Source organism: Erinaceus europaeus, chromosome X (assembly GCF_950295315.1).
Source record: "Erinaceus europaeus chromosome X, mEriEur2.1, whole genome shotgun sequence".
In the NCBI taxonomy this organism is placed as follows: Eukaryota; Metazoa; Chordata; class Mammalia; order Eulipotyphla; family Erinaceidae; genus Erinaceus; species Erinaceus europaeus.
In genome coordinates, this window is record NC_080185.1 from 96,359,538 (window position 1) to 96,384,365 (window position 24,828).

At 42.8% G+C, this 24,828-nt stretch overlaps 1 protein-coding gene and 1 long non-coding RNA gene across 2 annotated transcripts in view; both read right to left on the reverse strand.

Moving 5' to 3' along the window:
- Positions 1 to 7,428, reverse strand: part of USP9X (ubiquitin specific peptidase 9 X-linked) — a 106,568-nt gene extending 99,140 nt beyond the window's left edge. The window contains exon 1 of the mRNA XM_060182595.1: positions 7,324 to 7,428. The gene's annotated coding sequence lies outside the window, so the exon portion shown is untranslated. The remainder of the gene's footprint in view (positions 1 to 7,323) is intronic.
- A 7,342-nt stretch (positions 7,429 to 14,770) lies between these two features.
- Positions 14,771 to 18,737, reverse strand: LOC132535728 (uncharacterized). The gene is made up of 2 exons (XR_009547449.1): positions 18,531 to 18,737; positions 14,771 to 15,044 (listed from the first exon to the last, which is right to left on the reverse strand). It is a non-coding gene; the product is annotated as an uncharacterized LOC132535728 (long non-coding RNA).
- Between the last annotated feature and the right edge of the window lie 6,091 nt (positions 18,738 to 24,828).

Below are 24,828 nucleotides of genomic sequence, written 5' to 3' on the forward strand. Positions count from 1 at the left end.
TCAGGCATAATAAACTGTGCACTCTACTAGGTGAGCTGTCTCCTACCCCCTTTGCACCATTCTCTCTCTGTGTGTCTCTCTGAGGGGAAGAGAACAGAGAAACAGAGACTGTACTGCTCCACCATCCGTGGAGCCACCCCCAGTATTATTTTGCTCCCATGTAGTAGTGGAACTCAAACCCAGGAACTCACGTAGCCTTTGAAATTTATTCTTTTTTCTTTTTCCTTTTCTTTACTGATCATCTCCAGTATTTCACTGCTCCGGGCTGTCTTTTTCAGATAGAGGCAGAGAGAGGGAGAGTGGGAGAGGGAAAGAGGAGAGAGGGAAGAGAGGAGAGGGAGGAACACCCTACAGTTTCCTTCATTCAGCACAGTGGAGGCCACACTTGAATCTGGCTAGAGCACATGGACTATTTTGCCAATCCACTTAAATGAATTATTATTATTTTTTAAATATTTATTTCCTTTTTGTTGCCCTTGTTCTTATTGTTGTTGTAGTTATTATTGTTGTTAATGTCACTGTTGTTGAATAGGACAGAAAGAAATAGAGAGAGAAGGGGAAGACAGAGAGGGGGAGAGAAAGATAGACACCTGCAGACCTGTTTCACCGATTGTGAAGCAACTCTCCTACAGGTGGGGAGCCGGGGGCTTGAACTGGGATCCTTACACCGGTTCTTGCACTTTGTGCCACGTGTGCTTAACCCTAAATGTATTCTTTTAAAGAAAATTTCAAGTGGTGATTTTTGTCAGCTCTTTAGCATCAATTTCCTCTCTCTCTCTCTCTCTCTCTCTCTCTCATTTCTTTAAAGATTTTTATTTATTTATTAATGAGAAAAATAGGAGGAGAGAGAAAGAACCAGACATCACTCTGGCACATGTGCTGCCGGGGATTGTACTCAGGTCCTCATGCCCCAGAGTCCAAAGCCTCATCACTGCACCACCTCCTGGACCACTCTCTCATTTTTGTTTTAAGCTAGAGTTTACCTAAATCCTGCAGCTAACATCACCTCTCTGCACTACAGTCTGTAGGCTCAAGTGGCAGCTTGCAGAAGGTACTACTCTTTGGAGCTGTACCACTCTCTCCTAGCTGACACAAGCACTATATTGTTTCCAAAATCAGCCAGTATTTTCTGCTTGGACAAGTCCTTCAGCACACGAGACTGCATATCAAAATAGTGGCATATGATAGCTTTTAAATGTGTGCTAGAACTAGCGTAAACCAGTAGTGTCGCCAATAGAAACAGACCTTATCTAAGCACCATTCTGTTGAATGACTTGCCACTTAACAGTTTGCCTAATTTGGGCTCCAGAAGCTACAAACAGCCCAGGAGGTAACTCCCGCAGTCAAGTGCAGAGTTTGCAAATGTGAGTGCCCCTAGCCTGTGCTCGAGTCGTCTCTAGTTCACTCCTCTCTCTCTTAAAAAAAAAAAATATATATATATATATAAAAAATTTTATTTTACTGATTTTTTTTTTTTTTTTTACCAGAGCACTGCTCAGCTCCAGCTTTTGGTGGTATGGGGGATTGAACCTGGGACTTTGGAGCCTCAGGCACTAGAGTATCTTTGCATAACCATTATGCTATCTACCCCTGCCCTATTTTATTTTATTTTATTTTAATGAGAGAGACGCTGGGTGGTAGCACACCTGGTTAAGTGCACATAGTGCGAAGCTCAAGGACGGGCTTAAGAATCCCGGTTCCAGCACCCGGCCTGCAAGGTGGGTTGCTTTGCAAGCGGTGAAGCAGGATTTTTCTCTGGAGTATGTGGGGGGTTTGCATCTTTTAATGACAGAGAAATACAGAGAGACAGGCGAAAGACCAGAGCACTGCTCCACTCTGGTTTTATGGTGGTGCTGGGGATTGAACCCAGGACCTCAAAGCCTCAGGCATGAAGGTCTTTTGTATAACCATTATACTGTCTGTCTCCCCAGCCGCCCCCGGCCCCCGTTCACTTTCAATCGGTCAATTAATCAATATTTAAGAAGTAGGGAGTTGGGTGGTAGCACAGCGAGTTAAGTGCACATGGCACTAAGCGCAAGGACTGTGTAAGGATCCCGGTTCAAGCCCCCGGATCCCCACCTGCAGGGGAGTTGCTTCACAGGTGGTGAAGCAGGTCTGCAGGTGTCTGTCTTTCTCAACCCTTCTCTGTCTTCCCATCTTCTCTCCATTTCTCTCTGTCCTATCTAACAATGACAACATTAGTAACAACAATAATAACTACAACAACAATAAAAAAAAACAAGGTCAACAAAAGGGAAAATAAATAAATATAAAAAATTAAAAAAGAAAGATGTATAAAGCAGGACAAAATGTTTTTAAAAAGAGAGAGAAATATAAGGGAGGGGAGGTGGTGCACTCGGTTAAGTGCACATAGTACTATGTGCAAAGACTGGTGCAAGGGCCTGGGTTTGAACCTCCACTCATTCCCCATGGGCAGCGGGTACTTCACAAGTGGCAAAGGAGGTCAGCAGTTATCTTTTGTTCTTTCTCCCTTTCTATCTTCCTTCTCATTTCTTCCTTCTCCCTCTCCTATCGAATAAAAATAGGGAGGATAAAGAGGGGGAAAATGACCTCCAGGAGCAGTGGGTTCCTAGTGCCGGCACCAAGCCCCAACTACAACCTTGGAGGCAATAAAAAAGAAATAATAATAATAAAATAAATAGAAATGAAGCCTGCTTGTGTGTTACAGACCAAAAGTACTGTAAATGTGACATAATGGTGTTACAAAATGTCTGGCAAGTGGGAGAAAAAAAGATTTTCCCAGGGCTGGGTGGTGGCGCACCAGGTTACCCGCACATGTTACAGTGAGCAAGATCCTGGGTTCAAGCCCAAGCCCCCGGTCCCCACCTGCAGGGGGAAAGCTTTGCGAGTGGTGAAGTAGAGCTGCAGATATCTCTCTGTTTCTCTCCCTCTCCATCAATCCCCTTCCCTCTTGATTTCTGGCTGTCTCTATCCAATAAATAAAAATCATTAAAAAAATTTTCCCATCTTCAAAACCAATAGCCACTTTCATTTTTGCATTATTTCCTTCAACATTTTTAAATAGTTATTTAGTCACTGATCTGAGAGAAAGAGAGAGACAGAGAGGACATACATACGAGAGCACAACTCTAGTGTATGTTGTGCCAGGGACTAAGCTCAGGATCTCATGCTTGAGAGTCCAACACTTGGACAGGGATAGATAGCAGAATGGTTATGCAAAAAGAGACTCTCATATGGAAAACTGAGAAATCTTATGCACGTACAAAGTGTTGTATTTATTATTGAATGTAAAACAATCCCCCAACAAAGGAAAAAAAAAACTCTCATGTCTGAGGGTTCAAAGTCCCAGGTTCAATCCCTACACCATCATAAATCAGAGCTGAGCACTCTGGAAAACAGAGAGAGAGAGAGAGAGTGAGAGAGAGAGAGACTTTATCCATTGTGCCATCTCCCAGACTTCTCTAGCATCTATTTAAAATTTTTTAAAAAATATTTATTCCCTTTTGTTGCCCTTGTTGTTTTATTGTTGTTGATGTCATTGTTGGATAGGACAGAGAGAAATGGAGAGAGGAGGGGAAGACAGAGAAGGGGAGAGAAAGATAGACACCTGCAGACCTGCTTCACTGCCTGTGAAGCGACTCCCCTGCAGGTGGGTAGCCGGGGACTCCAACCCGGATCCTGACACAGGTCCTTGCGCTTTGCTCCACCTGCGCTTAACCCACTGCGCTACCACCCAACTCCCTCTATCATCTATTTTTTATAAATAGTCCTTTTAAAAAGTATAGAGCAGTGGTCCGGGTGGTGGCGCAGTTGCTAACGCACTAGACTCTCAAGCATGAGGTCTTGAGTTCGATCCCTGGCAGCACATGTACCAGAGTGATGGCTGGTTCTTTCTCTCCTCCTATTTATGAATAAATAAATAAATTCTTAAAAAAAAAAAAGTGGGAGTCGGGTTAAGCGCAGGTGGCACAAAGCACAAGGACCGGCATAAGGATCCCGGTTCGAACCCGGCTCCCCACCTGCAGGGGAGTCGCTTCACAGGTGGTGAAGCAGGTCTGCAGGTGTCTCTCTTTCTCTCCCCCTCTCTGTCTTCCCCTCCTCTCTCTGTTTCTCTCTGTCCTATCCAACAACGACGACAATAATAACTACAACAATAAAACAACAAGGGCAACAAAAGGGAATAAATAAATAAAATAAAATATTTAAAAAAAAAGTATAGAGCAGCCAAGGGGGTGGCACGTTGGTGGACCAAAGGACTTAGAAGCACAAAGTCCGACATTCAATTGCCAGAGCAGCCCGAGTAGTAAGTACTCTAGTCTGTTCATTCTCTCTTTCACTAAAAATAAATAAATATAAAAAATAGAACATCATGGATGGTGGTGCAGTACTTTAGACTCCATTTCAGAAAAAAAGTCCAACTATTTGTTAGCTGTGAGAAACTCACTTTAAATATAAACAAACAAGCATTGGACTCTCAAGCATAAGGTCCTAAGTTCAATCCCGGGCAGCATATGCACCAGAGTGATGTCTGGCTCTTTCTTTCTCCTATCATTTCACACACACACACACACACACACACACACACACACACACACACACACAGTCTGGTTCTTTCTCTCTCTCTCTCTTCCTATCTCTCTCATTGATAAATAAATAAGTAAAATATATAGATAGCATAATTTTTTTCTTTTTTTTTAATATTTATTTTATTTATTTATTCCCTTTTGTTGCCCTTGTTGTTTTATTGTTGTAGTTATTATTGTTGTTGTCATTGTTGGATAGGACAGAGAGAAATGGAGAGAGGGAGGGGAAGACAGAGAGGAGGAGAGAAAGATAGACACCTGCAGACCTGCTTCACCACCTGTGAAGCGACTCCCCTGCAGGTGGGGAGCCGGGGTTCGAACCGGGATCCGTATGCCGGTCCTTGTGCTTTGTATGCCACCTGCGCTTAACCCGCTGCGCTACAGCCCGACTCCCGATAGCATAATTATTATGCAAACAGGCTCTCATGCCTGCAGTTCCGAAGTCCCAGGTTCAATCCTCTACACCCTTATCAGCCAGAACTGAAGTGCTCAGGTAAAAAAATAAAAATAAGAATAAGAATTGAAACATGGGAAAAAAAATTGAAACATGAACCAAGAGGAACTAGAAAACATGAACAGGTCAATCACAGCTAAAGAAATTGAAGTAATGATCAAAATTAGTGCAACTGAATTGAAAGCGCAGAAATACGCCCCCAAACCTATGGTCATCTAATTTTTAAAAAATTTTATTTATAAAAAGGGAACACTGACAAAACCATAGGATAAGAGGGGTACAACTCCACACAGTTCCCACCACCAGATCTCCATATCCCATCCCCTCCCCTGATAGCTTTCCTATTCTTTATCTCTCTGGGAGTATGGACCCAGGGTCATTGTGGGTTGCAGAGGGTGGAAGGTCTGGCTTCTGTAATTGCTTCCCCGCTGAACATGGGGGTTGCCTGGTCGATCCATACTCCCAGCCTGCCTCTCTCTTTCCCTAGTAGGGTGGGGCTCTGGGGAATTGGAGCTCCAGGACACATTGGTGGGGTTGTCTGTCCAGGTCATCTTATTTTTGACAAGGGGACTCCAACTGTTAAATGGAAAGGAGAGCCTCTCCAACAAATGGTGTTGGAAAAATTGGATTGAAAAGTGCAGAAAAATGAAACGGAATCACAACAGTTTACCACACACAAAAGTAAACTCCAAATGGATCAAGGACCTAGATGTTAGACCAGAAGCTATCAAATACCTAGAGGAAAATATTGGCAGCACTCTTTACCATCTACATTTTATAGGCATCTTCAATGATATAAACCCAATTGCAAGGAAGACAAAAATCAAAAATAAACGCAAAGTCCCAGGTTCAATCCCCGGTACCACCACAATCCAGAGCTGAACAGTGCTCTGGTAAAAACAGACAAACAAACAAACCAATGGGGGCGGGGGAGATCAGGCGGTAGCGCACCGGGTTAAGTGGACTTATTTCGAAATGCAAGGACCAGCACAAGGACTCTGGGGTGAGGTCCCGAGTTCACTCCCCGGCAGCACATGTACCAGAGTGATGTCTGGTTCATTCTCTCTCTGCCTATCTTTCTCATGAATAAATAAATACATTCTTAAAAAATAAATAAATAAATAAAAGGCGGGGGTAGATAGCATAATGGTTATGCAAAGAGACTCTCACGCCTGAAGCTCCAAAGTCCCAGGTTCAATCCCCTGCACCACCATAAACCAGAGCTGAGCAGTGCTCTGGTGTAAATAAATAAATCATGACTAAAAATAAATTTGAAAACAAAAACGAGAAGCTGGATAGAACCTAATTGCCTAGCTACCAGCTCAAACAAGGTTCTCTGAGCCCCACCAAAGGCACCTAATTATTTCTAGAGGTTGCCACTGGGGCTCAAAACCCAGCGCACTCCCACAGCCTCTGTAGGTTCTCAATTGTGTATCACAGGCACTGCTGTCACTCTGAAGGCATCCTGAGCAGATCGCAAGGTGCCCGGTGGCGTCCTTCGGTGCTGTGGGAGCCAGGCTGGAACCTGAGTCGTGCACCTACCAAAGTAGCACACTATCCAAGTGAACTCTTGTTGCCGTCCCTGTTATCTTCTGTAAATACTCAGGGAGCTCAGAGCAATGCGCCATAGGAAACAAAGGCTAAGATAGCTACAAGGAGCCCAGTAGTAGGAAGATCACTGGAGCCAGCTGAGCACACATGAAAGTTAGGACTCCAATAAAGGACACATTTTAAACTTCTATTTCAAGTTTTAAAATCTGTACCAGCTCTGAACTAGAAGTTCTAACTATTCTGTATCTACCCTAGAGGAATACTCCTAAGTAAAGACACGGACATGGATATTAATCACAGAATTTTGCAATTAGTGAGCAGATGGCAACAGCAAGATAAACAATGGCAGAGGCACACTGGGGAATATTATGCAAGAGTTAAAAAGAGTGAGGTAGGTCTACGTGTCACAATACAGAATGACCGCCCCCCCTTCAGTGAATAGAGCAACTTGTAAAAAGTCATGCATACTTTAAAACCCAAACTCCTATGAAATAATTCCATGTATGTGTCAGTAAGCAGATTGATGTAGAAGGGCACATGTAAATGATCCAGCAGTTGCCTCTGGGGAGGAAGAAAGAGGAGGCCATCAAGATTAGCAGTGGTTTCTGAATAACTGCCTTTCCAGGGTAAAGTAAACTCGTGCAATTAGATGTTTGTGTTTTCAATGAAGGATTCTTGGCTGACTTAGTGAAGCTTGGAGGGAGGGTTCCACGGAGCCGGGGTGCAGAGCTGGGAAAAGGGGGCGCCGCTTACCTCATGCCGGTTTTTCTTATGGGAGAGTGGCTGATGGGAACGGTTTTTGTCAACCTGCAAACTGGATTCAACCGTAGCAAGGCGCCTCTGGTGCAGGGAAGAAGTAATACTCCTGGGGTGGGTATGTTTGTGAAACAGGAATCTGATAGGAGGGAACAAAGAACAGAAGGGAGTGTAAATCCTTGGGTCTCCTCCAGCTTTGCAGTCTCCCTCTAACGCCCCCTATCTCCAAGGCTCAACCGCGACCAATTGGAAAAGCGGAGACATGATTTCTTGAATCCTCTCCCCACAATCAAAAGATAGATAGGAGGGTGAAATTGAATTAAGTAACATAGTGGGGGTTATTTGATGAGTTCCATTTTCTCCATCAGCTGCCTTGTCTTCAACAGCTATTATTACATTGGCGTTCTTGCTTCGTGTATTCCCTTTCATATTCTTCTCAGAAGCATTTTACAGGATATGAGTAAAGTTTGTATGTTTACTCATAAACACTTAAGTATATACCAGTACACACGCACACACGGAGAGACCCAGTAAATCTAAGCTGCATAGTGTTAGACATCGACTTAAAAAACTTTCTAGGGGGCAGCTGGGCAGTGGCGCAGCCAGTTAAGTACACGTGGAGTGAAGCGCAAGGACATAAGGATCCAGGTTTGAGCCCCCGGCTCCCCAAGTACAAGGGGTCGCTTCACAGGCGGTGAAGCAGGTCTGCAGGTATCCATCTCTCTCTCCCCCTCCTCTCTCGATTTCTCCCCAACTACAGGGGGGTCGCTTCACAGGTGGTGAAGCAGGTCTGCAGGTGTCCATTTCTCTCTCCCCCTCCTCTCTCGATTTCTATCTGTTGTATCCAACAACAATGATACAAATCAAGGGCAACAAAAGGGAAAAAACAGCCTCCAGGAGCAATGGATTCGTAGTGCAGAGTCCTAGAGATAACCCTGGAGGGAAAAAAAAAAAACTTTCTAGGGCGGTCAGGGAGACAGCATAGTGATTAGTGATTCTGCGAAAGGCCTTCATGTTTGAGGCTCCATAATCCCAGGTTCAATACCTAGTACCACCATAAGCCAGAGCTGAGCAGTGCTCTGGTCTGTCTCTTTCTCTCTGTATCTCTCACATTAAAATAAAGTTTTTAAAATTCTAGGACTGGGGAGCTGGTTCAGCCTGTTAGGCCACCAACTTGCACACCTGAGTCTCTAGAGACTACAGGTTCAATCCTTGGCACTACCACATGCCAAAGCTGAGCAGTGCTCTGGTGTCTTTCTCTCCCTCCCTCCCTGTCCTTCTTTCTCTCTACCACTCTCATAATAACCAATTATTTAATTAAAAAAAAAAAAAAACTTTTGTGGCCACATAACTAGCTCAGCTGATAAGAGAGCAAGGCTTACCTATCTGTGGGTCCTGGTTTGATACTCAGTATCACATGGCACTGTGGTCTCTCTCTCTGAAATCTCTATCTCATATGAAGTGACCCAAATAAATATTTTTTTAATGAAACTTGCAAACACGGAGGAATTTGGGAAGAAGAAAGTAGAGTCTGTTAGAGGCCGAGACACGGTTCCCACAGTAGGGGGTGTACCTTGCCTTTCGAGTGGCCCAGGTCAGAGCCCTGGTGCCACGTAGGAGTGCCAAGACATGGGCGCGGGGAAGGTCTGATACTGTGGTGTCTTTCCTCCTCTCTCTGCCTCTTTGTAAATGAAAAGGTAGGCTCTGGCCTGACTGCATATATTGAGCTGTAGGAAAAGTCATGATGTATTTCTGCACAGTAAGCATAGAAAAATACGCCATTACTTTTCCAACAAGTGTGTGTTCAATTAAAATGATGCAAAGTTCAGTTAAGAATAGGTTCCAGGAGGTCGGGTGGTAGCGCAAAGCGCAAGGACCGGTGTAAGGATAGGTTCCAGAAGCCAGACCTTCTACCTTCTGCACCCCATAATAACCTGGGTCCACACTCTCAGAGGGGTAAAGAATTGGAAAGCTTTCAAGGAAGGGGATGGGATACGGTGTTCTGGTAATGGGAATTGTGTGGAATTGTACCCCTCTTATCCTATGGTCTTGTCAATATTTCCATTTTATAAATAAAAATTTAAAAATAGGTGTCAAAATAATGTGCTGAAAAACTTAAGCTCAGCCCCCCTCCCCCCTCCCAACCCAGATCCTTTCTGGAAGCCTTCATGTCAGCGCTAACCTACATTCTGCTTCTGGGGCCCTCCTAGGAGAGTAACCCTTTTGCCAATGATACACTTTGGGGATGGGCAGATTTCTGCTCCTTTACAACACCTAATACAATTAACATCGACTTCTCAATGTCATTTAATACTCTGTGTGTGTGTGTGTGTGTGTTCAATTTTCCTGATAGTCTCAAAAAATGGTGTATTTATCGTACCAAGGTTATCAATGCCTGCATGATGACTTGTTTTAGGTGGTTATTTCTCTCTCTCTCTACCCACTCATCTCACACCTGCTTCTCTCCTCTCCTCCACCTCCTCTTTTTTTTTTTTTTTTTGCCTTCAGGTTTATCGCTGGAGCTCAGTACTGCACGACACATTCACTGCTCCTGGCGGCCATCTTTTTTCCATTGTTGTTGCTCTTATTGTTGTTGTTGTTGGATAGGACACAGAGAAATTGACAGAGTAGACGAAGACAGAGAGGAAGAGAGAAAAATAGACACCAGGGAGTCGGGCAGTAGCGCAGCAGGTTAAGCACAGGTGGCGCTCGCTAATCGCAAGGACCTACTTAAGGATCCCGGTTCAAGTCCCTGGCTCCCCACCTGCAGGGGAGTCGCTTCACAGACAGTGAAGCAGGTCTGCAGGTGTCTGTCTTTCTCTCCCCCCTCTGTCTTCCCCTCCTCTCTCCATTTCTCTCTGTTTTATCTAACAACGACGACATCAATAACAACAACAATACTAACTACAACAATAAAACAACAAGGGCAACAAAAGGGAAAATAAATAAATATAAAAATTAAAAATAAATAGACACGTGCAGACCTGCTTCACAGTTTGTGGAGTGAACCCCCTGCAGGTGGGGAGCCAAGGGCTCAAACTGGGATCCTTGCCCCATCCTTGCGCTTTGCACTATGTGTGCTTAACCGGATGTTCTTCCGTCTGGCCCCCGACCCTCTTATTTTTATTTTGCCACCAGGATTATCGCTGGGGCTCAGTGCTGGCACTATGAATCCACCGCTTCCTGGTGGCCATGCTCCCCCCTTTTTTCTTTTCTTTCTATTTTGCTTTTGATAGGACAGAGAAACATTGAGGGGGGAGATAACGAGGGGATTGAACTCAGGACCTCATGCTTGAGAGTCCAGCACCTTATCTGCTGCACCACCTCCCAGACCACCAAACCTGGGTCCTTGCACTTCTAATATGTACTCCCTTTCTTTCTTTTTAAAGATTTTATTTATTTATGAGAAAGATAGGAAGCGAGAGAAAGAACCAGACATCACTCTGGCACATATCCTGCCAGGGATCAAACTCAGGACCTCATGCTTGAGAGTCCAAAGCTTTTTCACTGCACCACCTCCTGGACCACGGTAATATGTACTCCCAACCAGGTGTGCCACCTGCCCCCCCCCCCTTCTTCCACTTTTTTGCTAGAGACAGAGAAAGAAGGTGGGGCATTAAAGAGACACCTGCAGCACTGTTCCACTGTGTGTGAAGCTACCTCCCTACAGGTGGGGACCTGGGACTTGAACCAGGGTCTTCATGCATGGTATTATCTGTGCTCTACTGGGCGTGCTGCATCCAGCCCCTTCAAATAGCTTTTTATACTTGCATAGCTTAAACTGTAGAGGAGGAAAGACAAATTTTCCATCAACCCTTGCAGGGACATGGCCGAGATATCCCCTTATACTAAGAGACAGATTGGCAGGAGGAGTAATGAGTTAAACAGTATAAGAGAGACTAGGGAAAAGTAATTACCCCAACAGTCCAGACCTGCTCCTTCAGAGACATCTTCAGCTAAAAATAAATGATGTTGGGGGAGAGAAGAATTACAACAGGTTACTAGGAATGGCATGGTAAGCACAGTGTGGCTGTTATATATGGTTTAGTTCCAGCTTTCTCTCTCTCCCTCTCTCCCCCTGTCTCTCTTTCTTTTTAATCTCTATTTATTGGATAGAAACAGCCAGAAATTGAGAGGAAGGGTAGAGAGGGAGAGAAGCAGAGACACACCTGCAGCACTGCTTCACCACTTGTGAAGCTCTCCCCCTGCAGGTGGGAACCGGGGTCTTGAACCCAGGTCCTTGCACATTGTAACATGTGTGCTCAACCAGGTGTACCACCCCCCACTGTTTTCCCCCGTACTGTTTTCTCTATTAATAAGAATTTCTAGAAATTTAGTCATCCCCTACTTCTTGGGGAAAAGTGAGACATCCTTAAGAATGGAGGTGGGAGTGGGGGGTGGGCGGTAGTGCACCGGGTTAAGCACACAGTGCGAAGCACAAGGACTTGCTCAAGGATCCCAGTTTGAGCCCCTGGCTCCTCACCTCGCAAGCAGTGAAGCAGGTCTGCAGGTGTCTATCTCTTCTCCTCTCTGTCTTTCCCTCCTCTGTCAATTTCTCTCTATCCTATCCAACAACAATAACAGCAACAATAGACAAAAGATGGGGCAAGGGTAGATAGTATAATGGTTATGCAAGGAGACTCTCATGCCTGAGGTTCCCAGGTCCCGAGTTCAACCCCCCACCCCGACCCCGTCCCCAGTACCACCACAAGCCAGAGCTGAGCAGTGCTCTGGTAAAAAAGAAAAGAAAAAAGATGGCCTCTGGGAGCAGTGGATTCCTAGTGCAGGCACCAAGCCCCAGCGATAACCCTGGAGGCGAAACAAAAAATGATGGAGGTGGGACCAGGCAGTGGCACACCTGGTCAAGCACATACATTACAATGCACAAGGACCCAGGTTCAACCCCCTGGTCCCCACCTGCAGGGGAAAAGGCTTCACAAGTGGTGAAGTAGTGCTGCAGGTGTTTTTATGTCTCTCTCCCTATCTCTCCCCCTCCCCTTTCAATTTCTCTCTATCTCTAGCCAATAAATAAATAAAAATTTTAAAGAAGGGCAGAGGTCGATAGCATAATAATTATGCAAAGAGACTCTCATGCCTGAGGCTCTAAAGTCTCACGTTCAATCTCTCACACCACCATGATTCAAAGCCGAGCAGTGCTCTGGTTAAAAAAAAAATTAGGGGGCCAGGAGGTAGCACAGCGTGTTAAGCACACATGGCACAAAGCACAAGGACCGGGTTAAGGATCCCAGTTCAAGTCCTCGGCTCCCCACCTGTAGGAGGGGTCGCTTCACAAGCAGTGAAGCAGGTCTTCAGGTGTCTATCTTTTTCCCCTCCTCTCTTGATTTCTCTCTGTCCTATCCAACAACAATGACAGCAGTAAACAACAATAATAACAATAGCAACAATGAACAACAAGGGCAACAAAAGGGGAAAAAATGGCCTCTAGGAACAGCGGATTCATAGCGTAGGCACGCTCACCCAGTGTTAACCCTGGAGGCAAAAAAAAAGAAAGAAAAAAAAGGAGGTTTCCTTATAAATGTAAATGCCTATTATGAATAGGGTAACTGGGTAACTTAAACTTGGTTTATAGGACATTTGCTATGACAGCTATTTCAAAAAACAGAACAACAACAACAAAAAAAAAACCAGTTCTAGACGACCGGGAGATGGCTCACCCAGTAGAATGCACACTTTACCATGTACCAAGACCTGGGTTCGAGCCCCTGGCCACCATATAGGAGCACCTGCACAGGTAAAGCCTCATCAGCAGTGCAGCAGTTCTTGATGGCGCTCTTCTTGCTGTCTCTTACCTGCTATGTTAAAGAAGTCTGCCAAAAGGGTAGAATTGTGACAGCACGAAGCCCTAGTGAAGCCCTGGTGGAGGGAAGCTCAAAATAATCACTAAGTCCAAGGAACATATTCTGGGATGGCAAACTTTGCTCAGGGTAAAGACCTAAGCAATGTCCACGTATTGCTTTAGTTATTATGTCTCTTACATCTATTTAATTTTATTTTCTAAATCCTCAAAAATTTATTTCATAGGAGATAATGTCACATGAATGAGAGAGAAAGAGAAAGAGAAAGAGATATGCCAGACTGCCCCTCCAGTACATGCAGTGCCAGGTATTGAACTAGAAGCCTCTGCCATCACTCTCTGAGTTCTACCAGCTTGAGCTATTTACTTGGCCGCTGTGTCATTTGAGAGCCCTTTCATCTCCCTTCCCTTTCTCTTTTATATCATTAATGCACAGAAGAGCCCATTTTATTTGGCCTGTAGCATGCCCTATATTCTAAATTTGTCTGGCTCTATCCTGTTGGTATCGTTTAACACGTTCCTCTGTCTCCTTTGTGCTTTGTAAGCTGGTTGTTAGGCCTGGAGGCCTGGTTAGCCTCAGATTCAACTGGGGGCTGGGACAGTGGGAATTTTACCTTTTCTTTTGCTTTCTTCCTTTTAATTGCCACCATTGCTAGCACTGGGGCTTGGTGCCTACATTACAAATCCACCAGTCCCAACACTTTTTTTTTTTTTACTTGATAGGACAGAGAGAATTTTTTGGGGGGAGCGGGGGTGAGGGAGAGAAAGAGAGACACCTGCAGCACTGCTTTACTACTCATGAAGCTTCCTCCCTGGAGGCGGAGAACCCAAGAACCCAAGTCCTTGTGCATGGTAACATGTGCGTTCAAACCAGGTGTTTGCCATCTGGCCCTAGGGAAGAGATCTTATCTTTTCTCTCCTTTTCTTCCTTCTTTCTTTCCTTCCTTCCTTCCTTCCTTCCTTCCTTCCTTCCTTCCTTCCTCCCTCCCTTCCATCCTTCCTTCCTTCCTTCCTTTCTCTTTAAAGATTTTTGCTTATTTATTTTTTAATGAAAGAGAGACACAGAGAGAAAGACATTGTTCAGCTGTGGTTTATGGTGGTGCTGGGGACTGAACCTGAGACCTCAGAGTCTCAGGCATGAAAATCTTTTGTAGAACCATCATGCTACTTTTTCAGGGCAAGGATATTTCATAGGGTGCTTGTGCACTTCCTATGATACCTCACTGAGAAGCAGCAGGGTGGGTTTTGTTTTTTAAGCGTACACTTTAATGGTTTTTAATATTTAAAAAGTTGTGTACCATTATCACAATTGATGTTAAGACATTTTCATCATTATTTTTTAACCAGCACACTGCTTACCTCTGGTGCTGTGGGGGTGGGGGGGACTTTGGAGCCTCAGGCATGAGAGACTCTTTGCATAACCATTATGCTATTTACGCCTTTTTTTTTTTTTTAACAGAGCACTGAGTAGCTTTGTTTTATGGAAACCTCATATCCTTTAAGTCATTCTCCAGAATTCATCTGCCCAAAACTCTCATCCCCGGGGAATCACTGAATCTACATTTTTGTTTTTTTATATATACTTTTAAAAATTTGTGACAGACCTCTCTTATAAATGAGATCATAATATGGGGTCTTTTAAATTTTTTTCTTTATTGGGGGATTAATGGTTTACAGTTGACCTTAAAATACAATAGTTTGTACATTTCCACATAACAATACAACCCCCATATGGGGTCTTTTGTGACTGAATCTCCCATTTCCATAATGTTTTCAAGTGTTACTCAAGTTACAGCAGGTCACAGTACTTCATTCCTCTTGCAGATATGATTCCATTGCACCATCTAGCCTCATTTCATCAGCTCAACGGGTGATGGACATTAGGGCTGTGCCAACTGTGGACCTAGTATGAATAATGAAAAGTATCTTTTCATTTTTCTTGGTCATAACCTGTGACTAGATGTTTTGGGTCATTTGACAACTCCATATTTAAACTCTGAGAAACTGCCAGCTCTTTGGCAAGGTGATGACATCATTTCACCTTCGGCACAGCAGTTTATGAGAGCCTGACTTTTCCACATCCTCGTCAACATTCATTATTTGTTTGACAGCTATCCACCAAGTGACTATGGAGTGATGTATCACTGCGGTTTTCCTTTTTTTAAATTTTTATTTATTCCCTTTTGTTGCCCTTGTTGTTTTATTGTTGTAGTTATTATTACTATTGTTATTGATGTCATTGTTGTTAGATAGGACAGAGAGAAATGGAGAGAGGAAGAGAAGACAGAGGGGGGAGAGAAAGATAGACACCTGCAGACCTGCTTCACGGCTTGTAAAGCGACTCCCCTGCAGGTGGTGGGGGGCGGCACGGGACGGGGTGGGGGAGAGAGGACTGGGCCTTGTGCTTTGCACCACCTGTGCTTAACCCACTGTGCTACCGCCCGACTCCCTTTTTTTTTCTTTTGAAATCTATTTATTGGGAGATTAATGGTTTACAGTCAATAGTAAAATCCAAAAGTTTGTACATGCGTAACACTTCTCAGTTTTCCACATAACAATTCAACCTCCACTAGGTCCTCTTGGTTTTTTTTTTTTAATTTGAGGTGCAATTTTAAAACTGTGGTGAGATTATTGAATTGTGACATGACCATTATTCAGAACCTTATTTAAACTAGTTTGAAGGGCCAGAAAAAGACAGCCAATCCTTGAAGAGTTCAGTTTTTTATTTTATTTTATTTTTATTTGATTTATTTATTAGATAGAGACAAGAGAGAAATTGAGAAGGGAGGGAGAGGTTGAGAGGGAAAGAGACAGCCCTGCTTCATCACTCATGACGCTTTCCCCCTGCAGGTGGTGACCAAGGGCTTGAACCTGGGTCCTTGTGCACTGTAATGTATGTGCTTAACCAAGTGCACCACCACCTGGCACTGAACAGTTTAGTTTGTATAGAACCCAAACTATATTGCACCTCCCAAAGAAACGGTGCTGTTGGAGACCCTCCAGAGGTTACAGAGGCGGGTGGGTTCCTTGGGTTCAGGAAGTACAGGTGGGTCTCAGCATCAATAATCTCTAACCTGCCCACTTCTGTCATTTGTTTCCAAGTAAAAACCCTGTGTTGTCAGAATGATCGTGTTTGTCTGCAATCATCAGAGGTTGATACTGTTTAGCATGATGAGCACACAAAAAAACAAGAACAACTTGAGGATTGTCCACGCATTCTACAACCATGGAGTCGCCCACCAAGCACTTAGATCAAGTTGTCCAGGCCTCTCCATAACACAGACCACTCTTTCATGGAATGATGACCTTCCAGTTCTGGTTTTTCTACCCCCAGATTTTGATTTTTTTTTTTTCTCGCTCCCTTTCTCCCTTCCCTCTTCCATCCCTTCTCCCTCTCCTCCCTCCTTTTCTTTCTTCCTTCCTGTCTTTGTGGCACCAGGGTCTTGTACAATTATGATTTCACTACTTCCAACTTGCTTTCTTCTTTTTATTTCAGAGAGACAGAAAGAGAGAGAGAGAGACTATAGCAGTGTAGCTTCTCCTGTGCCCTGACACTCCCAAGTGGTGCTGGGGTTGAAACCTGGGCTGTGTGCTTGGCAAGATACAGGCTGTCTCTGCTGAGCTATCTTCTGCCCCCCTGAATTCCTTTACAATGAAGAACATTCCCATCTATTCTGGATGGTTTGAAATATCATCAGGCAGGGTGTTTACATTTTTCCCTTTATTTGCCAATTTTATGATTAATGAGCTGGTATCCTAGCAACCTCCCCCAAATGATCCAGGAGCTTTTGTTTCTTCTTAAGTAGCATTAAGAACACTGTTTTTTGGAATATTTGATATATAAATATATACACTGTTTTGAAGTTATAATGCTTTTTAAAATGTTATTTCTTTATTGGGGATTAATTTTTTACAGTATAATGCTTTTTGATGCTGTAATTGTCCTATCTTTGTGGGACCAGTGAAAATCCCTTTAAAAATAGGTTCTTTAGCCCATGATCCAATCCTTTAGTTCTTCGTTTCTAGCAAGGCTAGAAACATTCCAGCTTTATCTTTTACATTTTCATTCTCAGAACTGAAAAGGAACCATTTTCGTAAGGAGCCTTGCATGTTTGTTTGTTTTAAATTATATTTAGTCACTGCAGCCTACATGTCGGGTATTCGCTGCTATTATGTTGACTTTCCAGTGCTTGCAGCCAGGGAAGATATATATATATATATATATATATATATATATATATATATATATATATGGAAAAGAAACTAAATTATGAGTTATACTGCTGAAATGAAAATGAGAGGATTGTACTAAATTCTTTGGATTTTCTTTCTTTCTTTTTTTTTTTTTTTTTGTCTTTGCACCTCCCTACTTTGCTGCATAAAATTCTGGCTCTTAATAGCAACATAATGACCTCTGCGCTTTATGCTATTGGGCAGTGTGACAATTAACATAATGAAACTGCATTTCAGGGAGGTCAGGGGGCTGTAAGAAGAGAGTCCACACACGCGCACTCTGCAGCTAGCACACTAGGGAATCCAGCCAGAGGAGACATGCTTTACATCTCCCATAAGAAGGGATGCTGCAGGAGAAAAGTAGGAGGTGCCTACACCTTGCTCAGCAACAGCTCAGCCAATGAGAACTTGCCATGACTCAACCAATGAAAAACCTCCACACTTCCACCTCGCAGTATCTTCCAATGGACTCTTTGCTTATAACAGCCCTCTCAACTTTATATAAGAAAGTTTCTTTTGTTCTGAGGAAATGCCCAAGGGTTTCAGCAGGAGCTCTTGGTGGCTTTTGTCATTGTTGTTTCTGGGTAAACCTATTCTGCTAGTGAAGTACCCTGCTTGTGTGCTTGCTTGAGGTCAAGAGTGGTGTCACAACACCAATGTTAACGTTAATTATGAGGTGACTGAATGAATGTCACTGAAGATTTATTTGCAGTTCTTTTTTTTTTGTCCTTAGGGGACCAGGGGCTTGAACACAGGTTCTTGCGCACTGTAATATGTGTGCTTAACCAGGTGCACCACCACCTGCCCCCCAGGCATTAAAGTCTTTTTGCCCAACCATCATTCTATCTCCCCCACCTTGTTACCTTCATAAAAAAAAAAAAAAAAAGTAGTATATATAGTGAAAGAGAACCAGAGTATCACTCTGACACCCACGATGCTGGGGATTACACTCAGGATTTCCTGTCTGGAAGTCCAGCACTAGCCGTGTACCTACCTCCTTGGTGGCTTACCTTCTTATAAGATTTTGTTGTTGTTGTTGTTAATATTCAGTTTTTTAATTATTTAAAACAGTGTTATGATTCCATTCACACACACACTCACACACACACGAACCACAGACTTAACAGCTTAAAAGAATAAACACCTAGAATCTCACAGTTTTAGAAGGTCAGGTATCTGGAACTGCGGTGGCTGAGTGGTTCTGGCTTCAATGCTGAAATGTAGTGAAGATGTTAGCCAAGGTTGTAGTCACTCATCTCAAGACTTAACTGGTGGGGATGGTCTGTTTCTAAGATGGTCCACCAGCATGGCCATCAAATGTTCACCACAGGGGCTAGAGGCCAGTGGGCTCCCCTTGGTGAACAAGTGACCAGTGGAGTGGAAGCCAAGGTGTTTGTGAGAACCTAGTTTTGGAATCTTATGGTATCACTTCTTCAAAATTCTATTGGTCACAAAGACCACACCCTGGTATATTGTCACTGGAGACTTCAGGAGGGTGTAGCCATCAGCCGAGGCTTCCTGAGGGCTATCTTTTACATCAAACAAAATGATTATAAAACTATATCTAGTCTAGAGAGATCTAACTTCCATTTGGGTGGTTTCCTCATTCCCTCCCACCTCCTTTAGAAAACAAGCCCTGGGGAGGCGGAGCAACGAGCGGCAGATCGCTTTCTCTCCTCTCCTCTCTCCTCTCCTCTCCTCTCCTCTCCTCTCCTCTCCTCTCCCCTCCCCTCCCCTCCCCTCCTCTCTTCTCCTCTCCTCTCCCGGATCAACTAGGAATACCAAAGGAGACCACCCGGACCGAAACAAGACAGGACTAGAATGACCACAGGAACCCAGTAAAACACCCGTGAGTACAAACGCGTGGCTGGTGACAGAGAGGAGAGAGGGGCCTAAGGAGAGATTAAGTGACTGCTAACAGTTCAACAGTTTATCAGTGGAGACACCACCTCCAGTCTGCTCCACCAACAAGGGGACAGCTGAAGGGAGGAAAGGACTCCCCAGAGACTCACCAAGTGCAACTCTGAGTCTCCATTGCTACTACCCTCAGACTCTGGAGCAGCAACAGGGAGGGACACCAGGGCACAGAGATCTAACCGGGAAACTCAGGAGAAGACCTATACCTCGGTGGCATAGCTGAGGGGCTGTGAAAGTCTCTTTGCATAACCACTGGATTATCTCTGCCACACCCTGCTTTATCTCTTGGTCAGGAGTCAGTGATTAAGCTAAGAAGCCTATTGACAGTTTAAAAGCCCTCAGGCTCCCATAGCCTACAGGGAAGAAAAAAAAAAGAGGCTTTTACACCACTGAGCTCCAACTCAGGGATTGAAAAAACTGTTAACTTCCACCACGGTAAACCCTTTAATTAAATTACTTAGACACAAGTCAATCCAGGCAATAGTGATAAATAATTTTAAAAGTACTGATAAAGGGAACTCATAACATAATATATAAAATGGTTAAAACAACAAGAAAAAATATTGGAGACTCGAACCAGGGCAAGAGTCCAGCTAAAAGTCCTCCAGAGGGTGAAGCACAAAACAACGAGTTCAACATCCAAACATTAGCTAAGGAAATAATAACAGGAGTGAGTAAAGAATTTGAAAGAATTGTAATCAGAAATGCAGGAACAACAAATGAGAATATGGAAGAAAATTCTAATTATCTCATGGTTATTAGAGAGCTGAAAGCTGAAATCGCTGAGCTAAGAAGGCAACTAGCTGAACAAGCTAAAACAGTATCAGAGCAGGGCAACAAAATAGATGAACTCCAGAAAGCAGTAGAGGGCAGAGAGAATAGAATCTATGAGGCTGAAGACAGAATTAGCAAGATTGAGGATGAATTAGAGACAACTAAAAAAGAAGTAAGAGATCTCAAAAAGAGATTAAGAGATGCTGAAAACAACAACAGAGTCCTATGGGATGACTTCAAAAGAAACAATATGCGCATTATTGGCTTACCAGAGGAAGAAAGAGAAGGAGAGGAAGAAAGCATTCTCCAGGCCATAATAGCTGAAAATTTCTCTAGTCTCGACAACACCAAAGACATAAAGATTCAAGAAGCCCAGAGGGTCCCAAACAGAATTAACCCAGACCTAAAGACACCAAGACATGTCATACTTAGAATGGAAAGGAATAAGGATAAAGAAAGGATCCTCAAGGCTGCAAGAGAAAAACAAAGAGTCACCTACAAAGGAAAACCCATAAGATTAGCAGCAGACTTCTCCATACAAACACTACAGGCCAGAAGAGAATGGCAAGATATCTATCGAGTGCTCAATGAGAAAGGCTTTCAGCCAAGAATACTATATCCTGCTAGACTGTCATTCAGACTAGATGGAAGCATCAAAACCTTCTCAGACAAGCAACAGTTGAAGGAAGCAACCATCACCAAGCCTTCCCTGAAAGAAGTTCTGAAAGGTCTCCTATAAACAACCAGACCACCACAAATAGGACATATATCAAAACACTCTAAAACTCTACAAGAATGGCGTTAAAATATCTTCAATCTTTGATATCAATAAATGTGAATGGCCTGAATTCACCTATTAAAAGACACAGAGTAGGAAGATGGATCAGAAAACACAACCCAACAATATGTTGTCTACAGGAAACTCACCTAACTCAACAAGACAAACACAGACTTAAAGTGAAAGGATGGAGAACTATCATACAAGCCAATGGCCCACAAAAAAGGGCAGGAACAGCTATTCTCATATCTGACATGATAGACTTTAAAATACATAAGATTAAAAAAGATAGGAATGGACACTACTTAATGCTCAGAGAATCAGTCAATCAAGAGGACTTAACAATTATTAACATCTATGCACCCAATGAGAAGCCATCTAAATACATCAAACTTCTACTGAAAGAGCTACAGCAATATATTAACAGTAACACAATCATAGTAGGGGACTTCAACACCCCACTCTCTCAACTTGACAGATCATCCAGGAAGAAAATCAGTAAAGACATAAGGGAGCTAAATGAAGAGATAGATAAACTAGAACTATTGGACATTTTCAGAGTCATTCATCCCAAGAAACTGGAATACACATTTTATTCAAATCCACATGGGTCATTCTCAAGGATAGACCATATGTTAGGCCACAAAGACAGCATCAGCCTATTCAAGAGCACTGAAATCATCCCAAGTATCTTCTCAGACCACAGTGGAATTAAACTAACACTTAACAATCAACAAAAGATTAGTAACAGTGCCAAAATGTGGAAGCTCAACAGTACACTTCTTAACAACTTTTGGGTCAAAGAGGAAATCAAGGAAGAAATCAAAATGTTTCGAGAGTTCAATGAAAATGAAGACACAAGCTATCAAAATATTTGGGACACAGCTAAAGCAGTCCTAAGAGGGAAGTTCATAGCTATACAAGCACACATTAGGAAACAAGAAAAGGCACAAATAAACAGCCTGATTGCACATCTTAAAGACCTAGAAGAAGAACAACAAAGGAATCCTAACGCAACCAGAAGGACAGAAATCACTAAAGTTAGGGCAGAAATAAATAACATTGAGAATAGGAAAACCATACAAAAGATCAATGAAAGTAAATGTTGGTTCTTCGAAAGAGTAAACAAAATCGACAAACCTTTAGCCAGACTCACAAAACAAAAAAGGGAGAAGACCCAAATAAATCAGATAGTAAATGAAAGAGGAGATATCACAACAGACATTGCAGAAATTCAACGTATCATGCGAGGCTCCTATGAACAACTATATGCCACCAAGCTAGAGAACCTGGAAGAAATGAATGATTTCCTAGATACCTACCAACTTCCAAAACTAAGTCAAGAGGAAGTGGATAACATGAACAGGCCCATCACAGCTAATGAAATTGAAACAGTTATCAAAAATCTTCCCAAAAATAAAAGTCCTGGACCAGATGGTTTTACAAATGAATTCTACAAAACTTTCAAAGAAGAACTAATACCTCTACTTTTAAAAGTCTTCCAGAAGATTGAAGACACTGGAATACTCCCTGCCAGCTTCTATGAAGCCAACATCACTGTGATACCAAAAGCAGACAGGGACACAACCAAAAAAGAAAACTACAGACCAATATCTCTGATGAACATAGATGCGAAAATATTAAACAAAATTCTAGCCAACCGGATACAGCAGTATATCAAAAAGATTGTTCATCATGACCAAGTGGGGTTTATCCCAGGCATGCAAGGTTGGTTTAATATACGTAAGTCAATCAATGTGATCCACCACATCAACAAAAGCAAGACCAAAAACCACATGGTCATATCAATAGATGCAGAGAAAGCCTTTGACAAAATACAACATCCCTTTATGATCAAAACACTACAAAAAATGGGAATAGATGGAAAATTCCTGAAGATAGTGGAGTCTATATATAGCAAACCTACAGCCAACATCATACTCAATGGTGAAAAACTGGAAGCATTTCCCCTCAGATCAGGTACTAGACAGGGCTGCCCACTATCACCATTACTATTCAGCATAGTGTTGGAAGTTCTTGCCATAGCAATCAGGCAGGAGCAAGGAATTAAAGGCATACAGATTGGAAGAGAAGAAGTCAAACTCTCCTTATTTGCAGATGACATGATAGTATACATGGAAATACCTAAGGAATCCAGCAAGAAGCTTTTGGAAATCATCAGGCAATACAGTAATGTGTCAGGCTATAAAATTAACATTCAAAAGTCAGTGGCATTCCTCTATGCAAACACTAAGAAGATTGAAATCCAGAAATCAGTTCCTTTTTCTTTTTTTTTTTAAATATTTATTTTATTTATTTATTTCCCTTTTGTTGCCCTTGTTATTTTATTGTTGTAGTTATTATTGTTGTTGTCGTTGTTGGATAGGACAGAGAGAAATGGAGAGAGGAGGGGAAGACAGAGAGGAGGAGAGAAAGATAGACACCTGCAGACCTGCTTCACCGACTGTGAAGCGATTCCCCTGCAGGTGGGGAGCCGGGGTTCGAACCGGGATCCTTATGCCGGTCCTTGTGCTTAACCCGCTGCGCTACAGCCCGACTCCCATCAGTTCCTTTTTCTATAGCAACAAAAACAATAAAATATCTAGGAGTAAACCTAACCAAAAGAAGTGAAAGACTTGTATACTGAAAATTATGAGTCACTACTCAAAGAAATTGAAAAAGACACAAAGAAGTGGAAAGATATTCCATGTTCATGGGTTGGAAGAATTAACATCATCAAAATGAATATATTACCCAGAGCCATCTACAAATTTAATGCTATCCCCATCAAGATCCCAAGCACATTTTTTAGGAGTATAGAAAAAATGCTACAAATGTTTATCTGGAACCAGAAAAGACCTAGAATTGCCAAAACAATCTTGAGAAAAAAGAACAGAACCGGAGGCATCACACTCCCAGATCTCAAACTGTATTATAGGGCCGTTGTCATCAAAACTGCTTGGTACTGGAACATGAACAGACACACTGACCAGTGGAATAGAATTGAGAGCCCAGAAATGAGGCCCCATACCTATGGACATCTAATCTTTGACAAAGGGGCCCAGACTATTACATGGGGAAAGCAGAGTCTCTTCAACAAATGGTGTTGGAAACAATGGGTTGAAACATGCAGAAGAATGAAACTGAATCACTGTATTTCACCAAATACAAAAGTAAATTCCAAGTGGATCAAGGACTTGGATGTTAGACCAGAAACTATCAGATACTTAGAGGAAAATATTGGCAGAACTCTTTTCCGCATAAATTTTAAAGACATTTTCAATGAAACGAATCCAATTACAAGGAAGACTAAGGCAAGTATAAACCTATGGGACTACATCAAATTAAAAAGCTTCTTCACAGCAAAAGAAACCACTACCCAAACCAAGAGACCCCTCACAGAATGGGAGAAGATCTTTACATGCCATACATCAGATAAGAGTTTAATAACCAACATATATAAAGAGCTTGCCAGACTCAACAACAAGACAACAAATAACCCCATCCAAAAATGGGGGGAGGACTTGGACAGATTATTCACCACAGAAGAGATCCAAAAGGCTGAGAAACACATGAAAAAATGCTCCAAGTCTCTGATTGTCAGAGAAATGCAAATAAAGACAACAATGAGATATCACTTCACTCCTGTGAGAATGTCATACATCAGAAAAGGTAACAGCAGCAAATGCTGGAAAGGGTGTGGTGTCAAAGGAACCCTCCTGCACTGCTGGTGGGAATGTCAATTGGTCCAACCTCTGTGGAGAACAGTCTGGAGAACTCTCAGAAGGCTAGAAATGGACCTACCCTATGACCCTGCAATTCTTCTCCTGGGGATATATCCTAAGGAACCCAACACATCCATCCAAAAAGATCTGTGTACACATATGTTCTTGGCAGCACAATTTGTAATAGCCAAAACCTGGAAGCAACCCAGGTGTCCAAGAACAGATGAGTGGCTGAGCAAGTTGTGGTCTATATACACAAT